The sequence below is a fragment of the Acinonyx jubatus genome, chromosome A2, assembly GCF_027475565.1.
Source record: "Acinonyx jubatus isolate Ajub_Pintada_27869175 chromosome A2, VMU_Ajub_asm_v1.0, whole genome shotgun sequence".
NCBI classification, from domain to species: domain Eukaryota; kingdom Metazoa; phylum Chordata; class Mammalia; order Carnivora; family Felidae; genus Acinonyx; species Acinonyx jubatus.
Genome location: NC_069383.1, coordinates 66,265,034 through 66,285,852, shown reverse-complemented (window position 1 = coordinate 66,285,852; position 20,819 = coordinate 66,265,034). Strand labels below are relative to the sequence as shown.

Here is a 20,819-nt window from a genome sequence, read left to right as displayed (position 1 = left end):
GATATAGAGAAAAAAGGGTGTGTGTGTGTGTGTGTGTGTGTGTGTGTGTGTGTGTGTGTTGAGCAGCCAGAAGGTGAATTATAGTACATCTCTTTGTGGTAGCTAGATGGTCCACTATGAGTTTCTCCTCTCTCACAGAGATTATTCTTTTGCACACAGACATAGGCCATAGGAGATTAGATCTGTGCTGATCCTGTCTACCTGGCCACCAGTACCTGTCTGGAGTTGTCCCCTATGTTCTACATCCCAATTATTAAAATTTGAAATGGTGAGACAGAGAGATGGGATGCCATGATCCAAAGCACGTTAGTGGCAAATTCTGGAGAGAGATCTGTAAACTCTTTGAGGCCCTGGAACCTCCCCACTTCTTGTCCTTTTAAGACTTTTCCCTTTATGCCTTCCTTGGATTTCATGAAATGTTTTAGAATGCTTCCCATAATCTTCCCTTTTTGACTAAGTTAGAGTTGTCTTATGTTTGTTATAATCAGAGGACATTAGTTAACAAATACAGAAAGCAAGGACAATCTATGTATACAGTGACCTACATGGAGTTGCTCAATTTTAACTAAAAATCATCTAAGTATTTGTGAAAAAGAAAACTACAGGAAGAAAAGAAGACTTCTAAGCTAATCTCTTCCTTCATGGGGTTACACTACTCTCTCTCTTTCCTTATGTCTCTGGGAAAAAACTCAGTGTTAATTACTGGAAAATTATATTTATTTTTTTAAAACTAAATTTTGTATCTACAGAGGACATGGCATGGGGAAGGATGAAAAACAGCCATCTGGAATGACCAGTTCTTTACAGGAATCCTAGTGTAGTTAGTCTAGAGAGAGAATGAAGTCAAATGGAGAGGAAGTAAAGATACAGTAGTTCCCCCTTATCTGTGGTTTCCCTTAAGTGGTTTCAGCACCCAAGGTCAACCATGTGGCCCTGGAGGGCGATAATCCTCCTTCTGACATGTAGTCAGGAGGGCATTAGTACACCAACACTGTGTCATGATGCCTTCATCATTCACCTCACTTCATGTCCTCACACAGGCATTTTATCATCCAATGTGATCACAAGAAGGGTGAGTACAGTACCATAAGATATTTTGAGACAGACACCACATTCACATAACTTTTATTGCAGTATATTATTAAGATGGCTCTATTTTATCATTAGTTATTGTCGTTAATCTCTTTACCTAATTTATAAAAATTTTTTAACTATTTACTTTTGAGAGAGAGACAGAGCACAAGTGGGGGAGGGGCAGAGAGAGAAGGAGGCACAGAATCTGAAGCAGCCTCCAGGCTCTGAGCTGTTAGCACAGAGCCCGACATGGGGGCTCGAACTCATGAAAGGTGAGATCATGACCTGAGCCAAAGTCAGATGCCACCCAGGTGCCCCATTTACTCTACCTAATTTATAAATTAAACTTTATCATAGGTATGTATGTATAGGAGAAAATGTAGTAGAGTCAGGGTTTGGTACTGTCCTCAGTGGCATTGAGGGTCTTGGAATATATCCCCTGTGGATAAGGAAGGCTACTGTACATAGGCTTGGAGTAATGGCCAAACAAATGTAAATACAGCAGCTAGATGAAATCCTGCAGTGCTAACTTCCTCTTATTTGTACCATTTTACTAATCTCCCTGCCCCTGGGACAAAGATAGATGTTGTAGTCACTGCAGGCCATAAAGAAACTTGCCAAATAAACACAATTATATATTGATGGGTGGCGATAGGTATATTGTTAAATAATGTCACCTCTTCCTGTTTATTTTCATACACTGGTCTTTTCAGCTTTCTCCTCATTGAAATCAAATACTCTCTGTTATATATTAATGCAGCATTTCTCAAACTTTAGCAACCCTGACAATTACCTAAGGGATGTTAGTTAAAATGAAGATCCTGGGTCTGCCTGTCAGGGGTTTGAAGTTATTAGGTTTAAGGTAGGATCCAGGAAGCTCTACTTTTAATAAGAATCAGTTTAAAAAAAATTTTCTTTATGTTTATTTTTGAGAGAGAGAGAGAGACAGAGAGAGACAGAGCACAAGTGGGGTTGGGGCGGACAGAGGGGGACACAAGGAATCCGAAGCAGGCTCCAGGCTCTGTGCTGACAACTCAGCAAGACCCAAACTCACAAACCATGAGATCATGACCTGAGCCGATGTCGGATGCTTAACTGACTGAGATACCCAGGTGCCCCAAGAACCAGGATTTTTAAATGCATTTGGTCATTTATTGACCATAAAAATTATTTGTCAAACTAAGACACTCTGAGTGAAGTGAGTTGCTACTAATAATTACTCTGGAAGGATAGGTACAAACCAGCACTATCCCAGGCAGTCCTTGACATGGCCAGTCATTGATCACATTTGAGAAACACTGGTAAATGAAATTAAATTTCTGTCATAGCGATCCAAACATCACAATAAAACTGATTGTAGTATGAATGTCTTTGATATACACACATTATATACATGTATGTATATGTATATATGTATGCATATAATATGTATGTTATATGTAGCATATATGTTATATGTAGTATACTATATATGTCTTGTTTTTAGGCCTCAGGAAAAAAAATAGATGGAAGTCCATTTATTTTTCAGATGGGGGATCGCCTGACTGCTGTACCCCAGAAATTTCATATAACCTTTGGTAGGCTTGTTTGCCCAACGATTTTGAGATAGTTCAAGTACTTTTAAATTACAGAATTCTTTTTGTTTTCTCCTCCCCTTACTCTTCCATCTGTCCATCCTTTCCCTCTTTATCTTCCCTCCCTCACCCATTTATTTACTAGATATTCATTGAGCAATCCAGAAGAATGAGAAAGTCAGAGGCTGGAAGAACACAGCCATGGGCCTTCATTCCTCTTACTATAAAAAAAAATCCATATCCTCTAACAGAGCCCAGCTCCTGGAACTGGTATGATTTGTTACTGTTCTAGATCCATGTTTAGCCCAACATCATTAAAAATAAACCGAACAAATAAGAAACCATGTGTTTTATTTTAATGCTAGTTTACCAATTCAACAAGAAACACTTTAACCTTGAAAATTTAAAGGACTAGTTACTTCAAAGTATTTTAAGTGATGTTACATTGTAAATAGAAAATTATGTCTCTTTCTTCTGGCATGATTGTCATTATGTTTAGAGTCACTATTGTAGGCAAAGATAAGGTTTCACTTTGTTCTTTTCCAGTTAATTTTGGGTTTCTATTGTAGGGAACATGTCAAGAAGTGTGTCAGAAGAGTAGGTACATGCTGAAGAGGAGGAAGGCATTAACTATCTCATATGAGTAATAAGAAATGGTATTTGCTGCAGAAGTAAACCAGCAAATTACACTCATGATGACATGGACAAGTTAATGTTCCTTTTAAAATCCCTGACCTTTTGAATTGTTCGCCTCATAGAAAATGATACCCCTCCCCAAATTTTAAAGTTAGAAGTTCTAGGGAGCTTGGAAGAGCTTTACAACATTTACTTCTCTCTTTTATCAGAAAGAAAAGGGGTTTACATAGGCAGATAATATCATCATTCTTTGATCTTTGTTGATGCTGTATCATCTGATAGATGTTTTTAGAGTCTTGGAGCAACATGAAGCACATTGATGGAGAGATACATGCTTTTTAAACAAGTCATTTTTTTCTTTGACCTTTCATCTTTCATATACTAACTACTATAAACACAATTTAAAAATTATAAGTTGAAATTCTTTACTTAGATTTAGCTCTCCTTAAGGAATTCAACAAGAGGCAAATGTCAACTCTAAAAAAAACTTTTCTTAAGTGTAGGCTGTGTTATGGTGTGCATACTTTCTATAAAATAAATGCCACTTTCAGCTTCTGTTAACCCACATTATGCCAGGAAATTTCCTAATGGTTCTTGTAGACATTCTCTCTCTCTCTCTAAACCTATTACTGTGAAACTAGTTCCTTCCTGACTTATGTTTCTCTGCTATTGCATTACTAATATTTATTGTGTTAGAGTAATTTCTCTTTATAAATTAATTTTCCTTCTCTTCTTAATTTTTTTCCATGCCGTTAATTTTTTTCAATTTATACTAGCATTTTTATTATGAATTCCTTTCCTTTAAAGAGGCATTCTTACTTAAATTAGGTTTATTCTGTTTGTAAAACTTAATTAAAATTTCCTGCTTTCCCAAGATATTAAACCTGTAATTGTTTTTGGATTTTGATATTTCTATTCAAACCAATAATGGAGAATGAAAATATTCACACATTAGTCTAAATGATTTTCCTCCACATTTCTATCTTTCCAGCAGCTACTTGAACATTATTTATTTTACCATCTTTGGGATCTCTGAATAAAAAAAACATGTTCTTCTATCTCCTGTATGTAAAGAAAGTTATTCTATAATTCTTCATATATGTACTTATATGTCCCACATTTGTGTTGTCTTCTCAACGTCCATTCATTCAGCCAGACATTTGTTTGTTTATTATTATTATTATTTTTATTTTTATTTTTGAGAGAGAGAGAGAGCATGAGCAGGGGAGAGGGGCAGAGGAAGAGAGAGAGAGAACCCCAAACAGGCTCTGTGCTGATGAGTGTGGAGCCTGTCTTGGGGCTTGATTCCATGACTCTGGGATCATGACCTGAGCCAAAATCAAGAATCAGACACTTAACGGACAGAGCCACCCAGGCGCGCCAGGACACTTATTTAACATCTACCATGGGCCAGACATTGTGTTAGGTTATATGTATTTGAATTGTTTCTTTGCAATTGCAATGTTTTTTGTTTGTTTGTTTGTTTGGTTGGTTTTTTTTTGGGGGGGGGGATTTTATAGTTCTAATGCTGCATACAAAAAGTATGGTTAAAACAAATTCTCTTACTTTAATTTAAACCTAATATTCTTGTTTGGTTGATTGAAAGATAGTGCATTTATAGATCTAAAAGATATGACTACTAGATAATTACAATAGTAGTTCTGATAATTCTAAAACTTCCCAATGAAATCATCTGTGTATAGTCTCTGTGCATGTGTAAAATTTTATTGACAGCTGCAAAAAAATTACAGAAAACTTGATGACTTTTATTGGCAATAATTTTATTTACAATGGCAAATTAAATACAGGTGAATATAAGCTGTAACTTAATATCATTAATTATGTACCAACTTGGTCAAATGATTAATTTCAGTTAACATAAAAGAAGCTAGATACATGAAAAATTCCTGGCAGTCACGTTAAAATTATTCTATTAGTTAAAAATTCACCTTTTGCAAACAAAGTATTGTTTCTGAATCTTTATAGATTACTCTATGAGAAAAGAATCAGGAGAAATAGGAAATACGTTTAAAATGGACATTTTGCTCAGATGATTTAATTAATTGGAAGTCATTTCTATTAGCCAGCTCTGTTGAGGCAGGATCATTTGAGCAGAAGATACTGCATAAAGTAACTAAAAGCACTGGCATCTTGGAACAGCTGTGGAGAAATTCCTGACTTCGGCCTCTGCTGCATTCAGTATCCACATTTTGCCAGATTGAACCCAGGGTTGGCCAGCATTTTATGACTTGTGATATTGTGATTTATAATAAGAAATATTTATTTGGTCTTTGTCCCCATTTTTTGCACAGAGGGGCTAGGCTTGGATCAATTGCCAAAGGCCAATGATTACATCAATCATATCTATGTAATGAAGCAGCCTCTATATAAATATCCAAAAACAGTAGGGTTGGGAGAACTTCTGGGCTGGTGAACACAGAAAGATGAGGGGCAAGCAGTGCCTCAGGAGAGAGCATGGAGACTCCGTGCCCTTTCCCCTTACCATGTGCTGTGCATATCTGCCGTCTGGCTGTTCCTGAGTTATATCCCTGTCAATAAGCCAGTGATCTAGTAAGCGAAATATTTCTCTGAGTTCTGTGAGCTGCTCCAGAAAATTAATTGAATCTAAGAAAGGGGTGGTAGGAACCTCTGGTTTGTAGACACTGTGACTGGCATCCAAACTGGAGGGGCAGGGCAATCTTGTAGGACTGAGCCCTTAACCTGTGGGATCTGATGCTACTTCCAGGTAGTATCAGAATTAAGTTGTAGGACACCCAGTTGGTGTCCTCAGCATTTGCTTGGTGGTCAGAATTGGTCTTGGAACCAGATTAGACTCTTATTTTTAAAAGCCTGAGTTATAGGTACTCCTGAGAGGTTAGTTAGTATATGCAGGTGCAAGATAACTTCTCTCTAGTGACCTAAAGATGCACTGGTCTGATGAGACACGAACTAAATCTCACAGAGAAAAGTTGTCAATTACGGTAGATGCTAGACCTGATAGGTCAAATGAACTTGAGAATCGAAGTCTCCATTTAGCCACTATAAGCTGGTGTTAGAGACGTGTCTGCTTGCCTCAGTAGAGGAAGCCTACTGAGGTGGGAGGGGGGACTGGGGTGGGTCCTGGGTAAAAGAATGGAGCTGATTAGGAAGACAATAAGGTGCGCGCGTGCGTGCGTGCGTGCGTGCGTGCGTGGGTGCGTGTGTGTGTGTGTGTGTGTGTGTGTGAGAGAGAGAGAGAGAGAGAGAGAGAGAGAGAGAAAGGGAGAGAGAATGAGACAGAGAAAGAATGAGGGAATGGGAGAATGTTTATAGCTTATCATAACTAACTTGGTTTTTGCCCTTCCTGAGGGCTTTTTCTTTAGCTTTTCTCCTTGTGAACCTCCCATTTCCCCCTTGTTTTATTTTTAGTGACAGTTCCATGAATTCAGGAGACCCTAACTAGATAGAACATTGATCATTACCTCTGCCACTACATAAAAGGACATTTAATCTCTGTCCTTTTTATACGCCAGCTTCAACCAACAGAGAAGGGGATCCCAGCATTTTTTCTCCATGAGGGGAGATACTTGGGATAGAGATTTTTTGGCTTCTAACCCCTTGCTTAGTTTTCTGTCCCAGAAGTTCAAATGGCTACCCTGATTGGTTAGGCTCTCATGTTGATTAAGCCATATTTTTACTGCTGGGCAGTGTCTCCATGTGGAAGGCCAAAGTCACGTTTGGTGTGTGTTGTTTTGCTCTCTCGTCTACTTTCTTAATCCATAGTCCAGCGTGGTAAGAGAGCCAGAGCCTTTTTCCCAGTGTGAGAAGTAGCCCAGCCATGTTCCCACTGCGTTTTCTTTCCTCAGAATGGCAGCCTGATATGCTAGCAAGGAACAAGACAGCTTGGCATCAGGCAAGGGGACAAGGTGTCCTTCCTTGTTAAACCCTGGTACTTCCTTTACCCTTGTACTGAAGGGGGTTTTGTGCTGGTCTCTTCTCTCACTGCATTGTAATAACCCCCCTCTGATAAGAGAAGTGAAATGGATAGCAGTTTAGTGTGGAAGAAAATTACTTAGGTCTTCTGGCCTAAGCTGTGTCTTCCAATCTAGTATTCTTTAGAGATATATCCCAGAGTACTGGCTACTTGTCAAGATTTATCAAGCTGTACTTTATTTCCTAATCTACACATATACGTTTACTCTCTGGGTAGGAAATACCAAAGTAACAGGCAGATAAGTGGTACCTGGGCCTCACAGTTGGCTTTCATTTCATTATTTCAAATAGAATTTAAATTTAAAAGATACTCATAATTATTTTAGTCTTTTACATGCTGGATGTTTTGTTCTAATAATGTGAAAACCTATCATTAACTTTTATTGGGCCCTTTTTATAAAGTCTGTTTTATTAGTTTAATCTCTATTAGAGGGAAAACATAAAACACACACACACACGGTCACAATTAATTCCAGAATCTTGGGGATATAGGAATGTCTACACCAAATTCTAGGTCAGTTCAGTCTCCTTGATTAAGAAAATACTGACTGAATTCCCGCTCTGAGCCAGGCAGAATGCTGGGGATGCAAGGGGACTCCCCTGAATCATAAGCAAGGATGGAAATTTATTTATGCTAGATTGAAAGTTTGTAGTGCTTTATGGAATAACCGAAAAACCCTGTTATCAGCTAAATAGGATAAAAGACAACTCTGAGCCTTGTATAAACACTTGATCGTCTGTTTCTGCATGCTTATTTCCTAAAACTCAAAGATGTGGCACAATCCAAAAGAAGACTCAGGCTCTGCTACTGCATCCCACCTAAGGGTCTCCTAACTCTTCTGCTTGGTTGGATTTCTTGCCAATCACTATTCTGATAGTAATGCCCACCTTCTCTCTGTAGTCTGTAACTCTTGTCTAAAATAGGTTTATTTATCTTTGTGGTCACCCGTGTTCCTGGGACTTAAAATATTTTCTTTTTCAAAGGGTACCTCCTTTCTGATATTCAGTTTTCACTTGCATTTCCTACCTTTATTGCTAAAAGCATCTGTAAAGTTTACAGGTTATATCTTTTTGTTTTTAGTAGTTTTTTTTTTTTAAGATAGTTTTTCTCTCCTCAGAAGGTAGAGGTTATAAAGTCACTTGTAATTACGGCTAAATCAATTTCTAAACCAAAACCTAAAATAGTGTTCTAGCTCCCTACGGGCTATTGGCATTGGTTTTCTTTGTTTGATCCATGTGTGGCTTTGGTTTGGTAAGAATTTGAAGTACATGTGCATGTAAAAGTACCTAATATAAGCAACTTATCCTTGAGGAGGATTGAACAAAATGCCCCATGTGAGGTCACCAGTGCTATGTTTAATGGTCTTGCTCGGGAAGAATCATGGCATCCATAGCTCAATATCATGGAGGTTCAGATGATAATTAGGAAAGGCCACTTCTCACCAACTGGAGTTTAAAAATGTTTTCAGGTGTCCCATTCTAAATTAGTCTATTATTGGAGCTTTTTTTTCTAGAAAATAAAATGAGAAAATAAATATGACCTGATGTATATGCCTGTCATTTTCTACTCAAAATATGTTTTGTTATGAAGAGAACTGTATATAAGAATTTTTATATGTCTAGTCCTCAGATACTTGATATTGATTCATTTCTATTGCCATTGTGAATGGATGAACTTTTTAAAACCTTTAAAAAAATTTTTTTAAGTTTATTTATTTTGAGAGAGAGAGAGTGTGCATGAGAGTGGGGGAAGGTCAGAGAGGGAGAGAGACAGAACCCCAAGCAAGCTCTGCACTGTCAGTGCAGAGTCTGACTCCGGGCTTGAACTCATGAACTGTAAGATCATGACCTGAGCTGAAATCAAGAGTCAGACACTTAACTGACTGAGCCACCCAGGCACCTCTAGAATTTTTTCTTAATGAGGCTTATTTCTAGTTGGATATATTGGGATTATATCTAATGCTTGCTAAGTGCTCAATAGATTATTTGATGAATGTATGAATGAATGTACAAATGAACTTGAAAGTAGAAAAATAAAACTAATTCTGTGCTTTGTCTCCATTAATAATTTATACAACTAGACAATTTGTATTAGTCTCAGAGGTTGAATCTAGTAAGGACAGGGATGAGGTTTAAGCACATCCAGAACAATACATGTAGGGTGAGGGTGAGGTCATGAGAAATGTACAGTGCATTATTGAAGAATTATTCTATACCCACACTATGCTACAAACTTCCACAGTTGTTATCCTCTCTAAATCACACAATAGCCTTATAGACGAGGCATTACTTGCCTTATTTTATAAGGGAAGGTATTAGTGGCTCCACAAGTTAGGTAACTACACAAAATTACAAGTGGTAGAACCTACAAGTGATAGAACCAAGATTTAAACTTTTAAAACCATAGCTAGTGATCTTATGAGGATGGCCATCTTATGAGGATGGGCTTGTCTGGATTTCAATGTTGTTCTGTTGAAACACAATGGAATCCCCACCAGCTGTAAGGTGAGTTCAAGCATGAGAAAGAATAAAGAAATATTGCATAAAGATTTCGTTTGGCAGGGAACTATAGGGATTTAGAAATACAAAGTAGCCTAAAAGATATGAATTCCAGACCAATTCATTTCATTTACTCATTTATGATATATTTATTCATTCAGTAAATATTAATTTGGTATTCTTCAAGTACAATGAGCCCATACTACCCACACCTGACTTGTCTTGGGTGCCTCTCTGGTACCATGTTGCATTTTCTTTGGTTTTCCATCATGAACCTTCGTTTGCAGGTTTTATCCTTGAATCCATTCACTGACACTTAGATGATAATTTCCTTCTTGATTTGCAGCCAGGGGCATCCCAGTTAGTGAGAGAGGCTGGTGTAAAGGGGTATGAGGAGCCAAAGGAGGTAATATTTCTCCATTTCTGCTGATAAGGCCACCCAAGCAAGTTTTCCTGAGGCTATGGTAATCTGGAAGTCTGTCTCTCACTTATTATCTGCAGAATCTAGAAGCTCTGTGGCCATATTGCTAAGATAAGCTAATGAGAGTATATTACTCAATAACAGATGCTGATCTGTCTAATCTTTCTTTGGTATTGGAAGGTGTCCTAGAACACCAGGTGTTAGAGGTAGGTTTTCTTGTCACTTGTGCAACCACTTGCATGTGCATTAAGTACATGAGGTAACAGGTGAAATACCTAAATCAGTTTAAAAGTCAACCAGTTAACTGTGAGTATAACAGAAATAGAATGAGCTTTGAAAATGCCAAAGTTCTATAACATATTTGTTGCTATTGGGAGTCCTTCATGATGACTTCAATGGATGGTTACGTCACAATTAGTAGATATTCAAATATCACAAAGACTTTCTTATGGGCAGTGGAGTGGCATAAGGCAGTGCTTCTGAAACTGTAATATGTGTATAAATCCCCTGAGGATCTCCTTAAAATGCAGGTTCTGATTCAGCAGGTCTAGGGTGAAGCTTGAGATTCTGCATTTATAAAAAACTTCCAGTGTTGCTGTTGCTGCTGCTGGTTCATGGACCACACTTTGTAGCATGGATGTAAACTTGAGAGTATTATCATCCTGCAATTCATGGGAATTTATGAAACATTCTATTTTAAAATATACACATGCATGTGTTGCAGGATTCATGGTATGTAATCAGATTATTTTTGTCTTTCTGCCCCTTTAAAATTCACTCAGTAATCACTGGTTCCCTTGGATGAAAATTTCTCCAGACCCTGTGACTTTTCTTCTCATGCTTAGGTCATAGATCATCCCACTGTCAATTAAGATCACGAAACAGGCTCAATTCAATAATTAGATTTGGGGGCCCAGGATATTAACCAAGCTCTGCCCTTAATTTAACAGGAAAATCTCCTTTGGCCCAGCCTGGGACTGTTTTCCCTGCAGTCTTCCCTGGAAAGAGGCTCTCATTAGACTTTCTCTATATAGCCATTTTGGGCCTTTTGGTTTTAAGCAGATTTTTTCCTCATGGAGTACTTTTGTGGCATCTTTCCAGGTGCTGGAGATCTCCTTCTTCTAGTGCTCCTGTTGCTGGCTGGCTGAGCTATTTGGAATTCTGGTAGCCACTTGCTCCTACTGCTTTGTATCCTGGGAATTTGTCCTCACCTCCAGCTTCTTGCTACTGGGCCAGACTCTAATCAGCTGCCTACCTCCGGTCCACACGAAACATGCTAGTGTCCTGTTGCCTGAAGAACTCTGAGAATGAGGTGGATCTGCCTCCAGAGCAGTTATCCAGGCGTCCCTAGTCCTCTAGATCCCTTGAGTAGAAAGCAAATGGCAGGCCTGGGATCCCCAAAGTACAGGGGTGCAACATTCAGGATGGCCAAGTGGACCTATCTGAATCCTTAATATAGAGTGGGGTGGTGGACTATTAATAAGGCAACAGCTCTTTTTAGAGTGTTCCCTTCACAGATATCCCTTCTCCTTTCTTTTCAATTCTTTCATATTCTCAAAGTAGGCCAGAGGGTTCAGAAGTCATGGAATAGATTCTCAGAAGAAATTTCCTTTGAAATTCTTTATATGGTAGTTTGGCCCTTCACTTTTAAGTGTCACTTTTGTTATTGTAACAGAATGTCAAGGACCTAAGTTTCTCAAGTGCTACATACCCTGAGGTGGGGGGGGGGGGATACATTTCCCCCATTTTGCAGGTGAAGATACTGAAGCACAGAGAGATTAAGTAAAAAATGCTGGTGTGAACATAAGAAGCTTTACTCCTGAGTTGGTAGTCTTAATTCCTCTGGTAGAACACTTTCAAATATTTGAAGGCAATATAATGTTTTATCCAAAGGAGAAGGTTAAAAAGCAAGTGGTAATTCAGACCTGCAGAGTGAAATCTTTGGATAACATTTTTGGCTGCAGGTATTAATTATCATTGTCTTAAAAGACATATATGTGGATTGCATTTCCTAAAGTGTGTTCCATGAATCCACGATTCCTTCAACCATTCAACATACTGCATCTTACACAGGACAGGGCATCCTATCCCTTTTGAAGATTTACAGTCTATTACCATTATAAATTCTAGGAAATCCTATAGAAAAGTCTATTTAACCCCAAATTATTTGATATTAGGTTTTTTTAGTTTGCCCTTTTTTTTTTTTTTTTTGTAACACCAAAATTGTTTGGAAGCTCCAGAAAATTGGCGTTTGGGAATTTTGTAATGGATCCGTTGATTAATTAAGAGATGCATGAAGGTGCATCTACTGATTCCATGTTCTTCTTCCTTTGGTTGTAAAGAATATTTAATCTGCAGTTATGTTTTGCAGTAATTTGAAAGATTTCCTCAAGCACATTTTAATTCCTATTTGCAACTAAGCCCCTTTATTAAATAACATTGAAAATAACAGTAAGAGTGTTAACATCCATTTGTGTAAAATGAAATTGGTACAGTGACTGTCAACCTTGTCTGCCTCATAACTACCTGGGAAGCTTTTAAATATCTGATGCTCAGATCACACCCCAGGCCAAATAAAGCAAGAATCTCTGGGAGTAGAACCCAAGTATCCATCCTTCCCACAGTCATATGATTTGACCTTCCCACAGTCATATGATAAATAATCTAGATAATTAGGTGTACTCCAACTAGCTCTCTGAAAGGAAGAGTAAATAATCTACTACCAACAGATATAGTCTGGTCAAAATAAAATGGTTAAAACATGTAAGATTTTCTCTTTTTTAAAAAACTAAATGCATGCTATTTAACACTTCCACATTATGGCAATTACAAAGATATTCCTTATTGAGGTTTTGTAATTTATGATCTTTGATGTTAGCCCCCTCTTCTTTGGCTCTCATTTGTCAATTTTATATTTCCAAACTGCACTCTACTGAAAATAACGAAATTAGATCAATATAGTTATGTTAATGGATGTAATATGCAGCTCATTTGAAAGAGAATGGCAATACATATTTTCATAAGTTCTACATTACTCAACTCATTGACCAGAAATGTGTTAATGATATAATACTGGTATTTTGAATGTCGGAGAGTTCCGTTGATGGCACCTTAGAGATAAAAAACCTACTTAACGTGCATGAAACTAGAATGAATGACTGCACTGAATATATTTAAATTATCTTTAATGTCCTGTTTTTAACAGCACATTTTATTCAAACTCATTGACTATTATTCCTGGAACTTAAATAAATCAACTGTGCATTTTTGTTCATCTTGGCTCACACAATTTCATGTCATTTTGTTTGAATAGTGAGTTTAATTTTGTTTGCCAAATAAAAGAAAAACAAAATCATGGGGCTATAAAAAACACAATGGCAGAATCATGTGATTTAATAAGAACAAGCCAGGGGTAAATTCTTACTTGGTATTTTCTTCCTTCCAATCTCAGACACACACTTCATTGCTTTCCCCTTTGGCCTTTGCTCTTATCATGTATTGTTTCTTGTTTCAAGATTTACATTTGTAGTGGGAAAACCAATACTGATGGTTTCTATGTAGTGAGGAACTGCCAAGATATCTTTGCAGTATCTTTAGGAAACAGAAATCTATCCGATGTTTTCTCCCTGAGAAGGCAGTAGTCATGAGATGGAAGGAGGTAGAAATTTAAAAGAATTGCTTGTTGGAATATTTGAATGAGGGTGAGGATACAGAAGGAGTCTTGTTGGACAGAAAATGGATTTGTATAAATGGCAGACTACTTGTCAATCTATAGAGAAGCCAAGGATTAGCAACAAAAGATATTAACACTTAAACTTTATATTAATCAAAAAATAGAGAAACTAAGGAATCCTGGATACACCCATACATTGAAAAAATCATTTGTAAATTTCAGAATATGAACTGCCTTCCTAGGGACTATTATCTAAATATCATCTGCCTAAAAAGAACACATTTTAATTGGACCTCAATTGGCAAGTTCTTCCCCACTCCTTTTCCCTTTGTGAAGATGTTTCAACGGGCAGTATGGGAGAGTGCAGTTTTAAAAGGGGAAACGGTGAGCAAACACTGTTACCTGAATCTTGCCCCTGTGACACAGACAACTGTTTTCATATAATTCTTCCTAATTGTAGTTTACTAGTCTAAAGGGCATTACTGAGCTGGTTTCATTTATTTTTTCTATTTAATAAAAATACATGAAAGCACGAGAAAGGAAGTTTGAAGTTGCTAGAATGAGTTCTAATTTCTCCATAAATAGGTTGGAACTAACTGGACCCTGTTTCAACAATTGTCAAGGTGAGATGCCATCTAATGTTGCAGAGATCCAAAACTATGAATTAGCCTAGAGCTAGATAGAGCACATTTGCTTAAACCAATGGTGACACCTGGTGGCTGGATATGCTAATGACTTTTTTAGATGCCTTCAAGTTTTCCCAGAGCTTGGTAAGGCTGGTTTTTTAAAATGGCTGCCTTTTCATTGAGATAATGGTCCAAGGGCCAAACGGAGGTCTTCTAGTTCAGATTTTGTCTCTCTAATTTATTTTTTATATTATGAGTTTTTTTAAAATTATGATTAAGGAGGTGAATAAACAACATATTTTTCAGTGAATGATAATTTGGTAATCTTTTAAATGCAGTACTATAAACAGAGCTCTTGTGTCTTACCCACCCCCCGGGCATGGAGGATTATGCGGCTGTCATACAATTGTCTCCATTAGTGCAGGCTGTTAAAAAGCAAACTGAAGCGTATTAAAAATTTTAAGAGTTTATTTGTGCAAAAATCAATTTGAATCGTAAGATTTCATCCAGGACAAACAGTAACGATTCCTGGCAGTATTGAACAACCCTGTGGATGCAAAAGGTGATCCCAAAGAGGGTACAAACGATAATATCCTCTCAAGATCCAGAGTCTCTACAAAAGATAACCCAGGGGGGAAAAAACCCTCAGTTCCACTGAGATCTGGCAATAGTTAGTAGGACCCTAGAAGCAAGTGGAGTGCAACCCACATTTGTCAGCTGTATCTAGTTGCAAATGGGAGGCAACATTTCTGTTTGGCCATATTTTGGGGGGCCCCCAACCTGATGGCTGACAAACCAAGTTCTCATGACAGAAAATGAGGCAAATAAGGTAATAGCTGTTCTGAGGAAGGATTAACAACCAATGGGCACTTGAGAGCAAACTGACCAGTCACAATGCAAAGATTTTTTTTCCCTGCCAATCTGAATTTGTAAAAGAACGATATGATGGGTGCCTGGGTGGCTCCATTGGTTAAGCTTCAGACCTCAGCTCAAGTCACGATCTCCTGGTTCTTGGGTTTGAGCCCCACCGTTGGGTTCTGTGGTGGCAGCTCAGAGCCTGGAGCCTGCTTCACATTCTGTGTCTCCTCTCTCTCTGCCCCTCCCCTGCTGGCACTCTGTCTCTCTCTCAAAAATAAACATTAATAAAGATAAAGAAGGACATGAAATTTTACCTTCCTTTCTCGATCAGGCACCACAAATAGACATCTGGGAGAGCTGACTGGTAAGAATACTTACTCTTCTGCTGGCTTCTGCCAGTTTTCCATGGATCCTGGCTGCAGGCTTTGGAGGGAGTGGGATGTCCTGGTCACCAGAACCTGTAGAGGAGGAAAAATAAGTTTTCCTCTACCTTTTACAGTGAGTACCTGGCTGAGACACCTTTATCTCTATGGCACCTCAAGACTTATCTAGGTTTAAGGTTCTCCACTGGCCACTGAATTTCAAGATAATGGTTGGTAAGGTTATCCTGCTTGTTCAGCCTTAAAATTTTGTTCACCTGAGGCCTCATACTAGACTCAGTTCAGTTTAAGTTGGATCCAGCCTGACTTCAGACCTAATCCGGTTTCGAAGAGAGGCCCAGGCCGTGAATGCACCTGGTCCGGTTTCCAGGTGGGACCCAGGCCGTCCCTGAACCCGGTCTGGTTCCCAGGTGGGACCAAGGTCGTCCCTGAACCCGGTCCGATTTCCAAGTGGGACCCAGGTCGTTCCTAGAGCTCATCCGGTTCCCAAGTGGGAGACAGGCTGTCCCTGAACCCGGTCTGGTTCCCAGGTGGGACCCAGGCCGTCCCCGGAGCCGGTCCGGTTTCCAAGTGGGACCCAGGCCGTCCCTGAACCCGGTCCGGTTTCCAAGTGGGACCCAGGCCGTCCCTGAACCCGGTCCGGTTTCCAAGTGGGACCCAGGCCGTTCCCGGAGCCGGTTCGGTTTCCAGGTGGGACCCAGGCCGTCCCCGGAGCCGGTCCGGTTTCCAGGTGGGACCCAGGCCGTCCCTGAACCCGGTCAGGTTTCCAAGTGGGACCCAGGCCGTCCCCGGAGCCGGTCCGGTTTCCAGGTTGGACCCAGGCGGTCCCTGAACCAGGTCCGGTTTCCAAGTGGGACCCAGGCCGTTCCTAGAGCTCACCCGGTTCCCAAGTGGGACCCCGGCCGTACCCAGAGCCGGTCCGGTTTCCAAGTTTGATGCAGACTGGCTCCAGCTGGTTCTTGGACCTCCAAGTCTGAAGGCTCCTGACAGAAGCTGTCCTAGAGGGACTTACCGTGTCCTCCAGAGACAGCAAGAACGCTGCGCCTTCAAGGAGCTCAACAGGTACCTGTGTCCTGGGGCTCCTGGGGCTGTTGGGAGTGTCCTTCAGGTCCCTCTTCTGACCAGGAGCTGGTAAAAGATAAACTGAGGCGCGTTACAAATTTTAATAGTTTATTTGAGCAAAAATGGATTCAAATCAGACAGCTTCCAATCTAGCCGATAGAAGGGAGCTCCAAGGAGCTGCACAAACTGAAAGATTTTTATACGTGGAGAGCACAGGAACCAGGAATTTATACCAAGCAGAAAGGCTTTGGCTCTGGCAGGATCGCTTTCCCCGTGCTGATCAGGTAATTCCTGATTGACTGGTTTAAGAATGCATTCCTGGGAGAGCCTAAAGTGTAAGTAAGTGAAGTTTTGGTTTGGTTCCTTCCGGACAGCTCTTAGTTTCTACACAGGAATGAATGAGTGAGCAATGCTCAATATTCCTGCCTCCCCCCACCCCCTACCCCCCTCACCCCCACCATTTAATAGCCACAGTTTATGGTGTGTGGAATCTTGAAATTCCCCTAGTGCAGAGTGACCAACACCTCCAGCTTCGTCCTTCTCCATGCTATCTGGTTTATTCTGAATTCCCTCCTTTTCCAGTCTCGGTCGTAGTGGTCTGTTTTTTATTTTGTTCTGTTTTCATACATTTAACATTTACAGTGATCCTCTCTATTAATCTGTCTATTGCTGTTTTTTTCCCCCATGATCTAAGATAAGAAACTTGAAACTCAGCACATTTGAAGAAATTTCTGTGAAGTGTGTGTCTTCACAACATGTCCAAATGGTCTTAAGTCTGGAAGGGTGAGACCCTCCCTACCCAATTCCTCCTCTTCAGCTCCTTTTTAACTACTGTCTGTAGTTTTAGGATTGTTTGTGGACAAGAAAGTGGATCCAACAAGAGAGAATGTAGAGAGCGTCTCTTTCCTCTATACCCTTGTCCACTGTGGCTTATGAAACAGGAAGTAGAGTTATAGGCAGGTGTGTATTCAGTTTAGTTTCCCCCAGGAACACTGACAGCTGGTTCAAACAGAAATCTGAATTATTTATAAGAGACTGTAGCAAAATATTTACTTTAGGAACTCTTGCCATTTTAGGCCAGAATCATTTATAGTGTCTATTATTTAGAGCTGCAGTTGGCTTTACTATCATTTATTCATTCGTAAATTGAGTCAGTGAGCCTTTAATTCTGCAGATACTGTAGGAATGAACCAGATTAGGTTATATTCTTAAGCAATTTAGAAGTCACAGTTAATTTGATAGACTTAACCATTGTACTTTTAAAATATTGCTTCCTCATTTGTGTTCCCCTATATAGTCTAGGAGAGGATGAATTCTGGAACATACAGCAGTGGCATAGAGGATGGCCTGTTACTGCTTCCCAAATTCTGGGGTATGCATGTGCCAGCACAGGTGCCTGTCACACAGTAGATGTTCTGTGTATAGTTATGTAATTGTTGTATAATTGTTAAACTGACTGCCTGAGTGAATATGATGATGCCATCGGCATGCTTGAAATCTTCTAAGGGCCTCATGTTGTGCAAACAATAAAGTCCCGTCTTTGACTCTGACCTTCAAGCCCTGCTTATCTTTCAAACCTCCCTCATGTAGCCCCATCTGCACTGGTGGATTTTTTTTTTTTATTTACAAAATTTTTTTTCAATGTTTTGTTTTTGAGAGAGAGAGAGAGACAGACCATGAGTGGGGGAGGGACAGAGAGAGAGGGAGACACAGAATCTGAAGCAGGCTGCAGGCTCTGAAGTCATTAACCATGAGATCATGACCTGAGTTGAAGTTGGACGCTTAACTGACTGAGCCACCCAGGTGCCTCTGCACTGGTGTTTTTAAAATCTCTCCTATATGAGAACTTTTGCACATATTTTCCCTCTGTCTGGAGTACTCTTTTCTCTGTCCTTCTTTGGGTCCCAGCTCAAATGTCTTGTTCTCAGAAAGGCCTTCACTGACTTCCCTATTTGACTTTTTTAAAGTTTATTTATTTTGAGAGAGAGAGCATGCATGAGCTAGTGGGGGAGGGACAGAGAGAGGGAGAGAGAGGATCCCAAGCAGGCTTCATGCTGTCAGCGCAGAGCCCTACGAGCCCGAAGTGGGGCTCAAACCATGAGATCATGACCTGAACTGAAATCAAGAGTCAGCTGCTTAACCTAGACTGAGCCACCCAGGTGCCCCCAACCTCCCTATTTAAGTAGGTTCCTCTACTATTCTCCATGTCAGAAACTTGTTTGTTGCTGGTGTCGCATTTACCTCAATTTTCAATAATTTAATATTTAATATAGTTTAAAAATCTTATTTGCTTTTTTCCCCCAGACTGCTAGCTCAGGGCCTGCCTATTGTAGATACTACAGAGAGAGCAATACAGCGATAGGGCAATGCATAAGTAACCATGAAGTGAGAGTACTATGTGCCTTTTTCAAATGGTTGGAGTGAATATATGGGTAAAACCAATTTTTTTCTTTGCAGTATAGACCTCAGATTTTTCTCTAATCTTCTGGGGTTAAGTGTTCTGTAATCTTCTGAAGGGTTAACGAAATTTTTCTGAGTCTGTGGGTCACATATTTCTGGTTTCCTTTTTTTGTAGATAATCTCTCAGCTTTTATAGGCTTCACTTTGTAGAAGCAAACATACTGTTACTTTGTTGTGGCAACCTGGCCGGACTAAGACACCATGTTCTCATGTGCTGCACTGACATCTCCAGCCCCCATCATCTCTGGCCTAGACTATTCCTGCCCTCCTACATTTGCTTCTTCACATTGCAGCCAGAGTGAAATTTATAAATAAATCATTTCTGTAGTCTGTCCTAGTTACTATCCTGGCCATGTTATGTACAGGCATGTGTGATGATATGTTCTGAAATCTCTCTGGGTCTCAGTTTCCTCAGTTTACTATCCAAAAAATAAGGATAGTAAAGCATCTATCTTATAGGCTTGTTACAAATTTTTTTAAATGTTTATTTTTGAGAGAGAGAGAGAGACAGGATGTGAGTGGGGGAGGGCAGAGAGAGAGGGAGAGCCAGAATCCAAAGGAGGCTCCAGGATCTTAGCTGTTAGCACAGAACCTGAAGCAGGGCTTGAACTCACAGACTGTGATATCATGACCTGAGCCAAAGTTGGACACATAACGGACTGCGCCACCCAGGCACCCCTCGGCTTGTTTAAATGATTAAGTGAGGGGCGCCTGGGTGGCGCAATCTATTAGGTGTCCAACTCTTGATCTCCGCTCAGGTCATGATCTTGCCATTCGTGAGTTCAAGCCCCACATCAGGCTCTGTGCTGATGATGTGGAGCCTACTTGGGGTTCTGTCTCTCTTTTTCTCTGACCCTCCCCCGTTTGCACTCTCTCTCTCAAAATAAATAAATAAACTTAAAAAAAATAAATGATTAAATGAGTGCATATTTGTGAAACACAGTAGTCTAAGTACATAGCACTATATCTGAAGTTTTAAGATATAAGAAAACTCCCACTGCTTCTCATTACACTTAAGTAAAATCCAGACTTTTTACCATGAATCTCTAAGGCTCTACATTATCTTGTTTCCTGCCTCCCTCTTCACACTGGCTGCTTATGACTTCTACTTGCTCACTCTTCAGCCACATGGACCTTTCTTCTGCCTTCTGGTTTTAAAACCTGCTTTTACCGTAGCCTGGAATATTTTTCCTCCAGATCTGTGTTTACTTCTGTCCTTGCCAATTGAGATCTCTGTTAAAACATGGCCTCTTCTAAGAAACCTTTCCTGACCACCTTATCCTTCACACACCCCTAATTGTACTCTATTCCTGTATCGCTGTTGTTTTTTCCTTAACAGTTGCCATAATTATGTTATAAATTGGTTTATTTACCTGTTTACTTCCTGTCCCCCAAACTCCTAAGATATCTCCATGATATCAAGCACTTTGTCTGTCTGGTTTACCTTTGTTTTCCCAGCATATAGAACAGTGCCTGGCACCTAGTAGGTGCTTCACCAATATTTGTCAGATAAATTGCCAAACAGTCTCATAAATGCACTTTTCCATATGGTAGAATTATTGCCATTTCATTATTCTTGGCTAA

At 39.7% G+C, this 20,819-nt stretch overlaps 1 protein-coding gene and 1 long non-coding RNA gene across 9 annotated transcripts in view; one reads left to right on the top strand and one right to left on the bottom strand.

Annotated features, from left to right (window-relative positions):
* NXPH1 (neurexophilin 1) overlaps positions 1-20,819 on the top strand; it is a 428,911-nt gene that overhangs the window by 21,884 nt on the left and 386,208 nt on the right. The window contains exons 1-2 of one of the 8 annotated variants that reach the window (XM_053220335.1): positions 15,655-15,697; positions 15,833-15,929. The exons of 6 other annotated variants lie outside the window; for them this stretch is intronic. The gene's annotated coding sequence lies outside the window, so the exon portion shown is untranslated. Of the gene's footprint in view, positions 1-15,654; positions 15,698-15,832; positions 15,930-16,634; positions 16,776-20,819 lie in introns of those variants that run through there. One more of the 8 variants, XM_027071964.2, reaches the window with a different exon arrangement.
* Positions 8,978-16,357, bottom strand: LOC113603058 (uncharacterized). Its single transcript, XR_008297393.1, has 2 exons — positions 15,971-16,357; positions 8,978-15,791 (listed from the first exon to the last, which is right to left on the bottom strand). It is a non-coding gene; the product is annotated as an uncharacterized LOC113603058 (long non-coding RNA).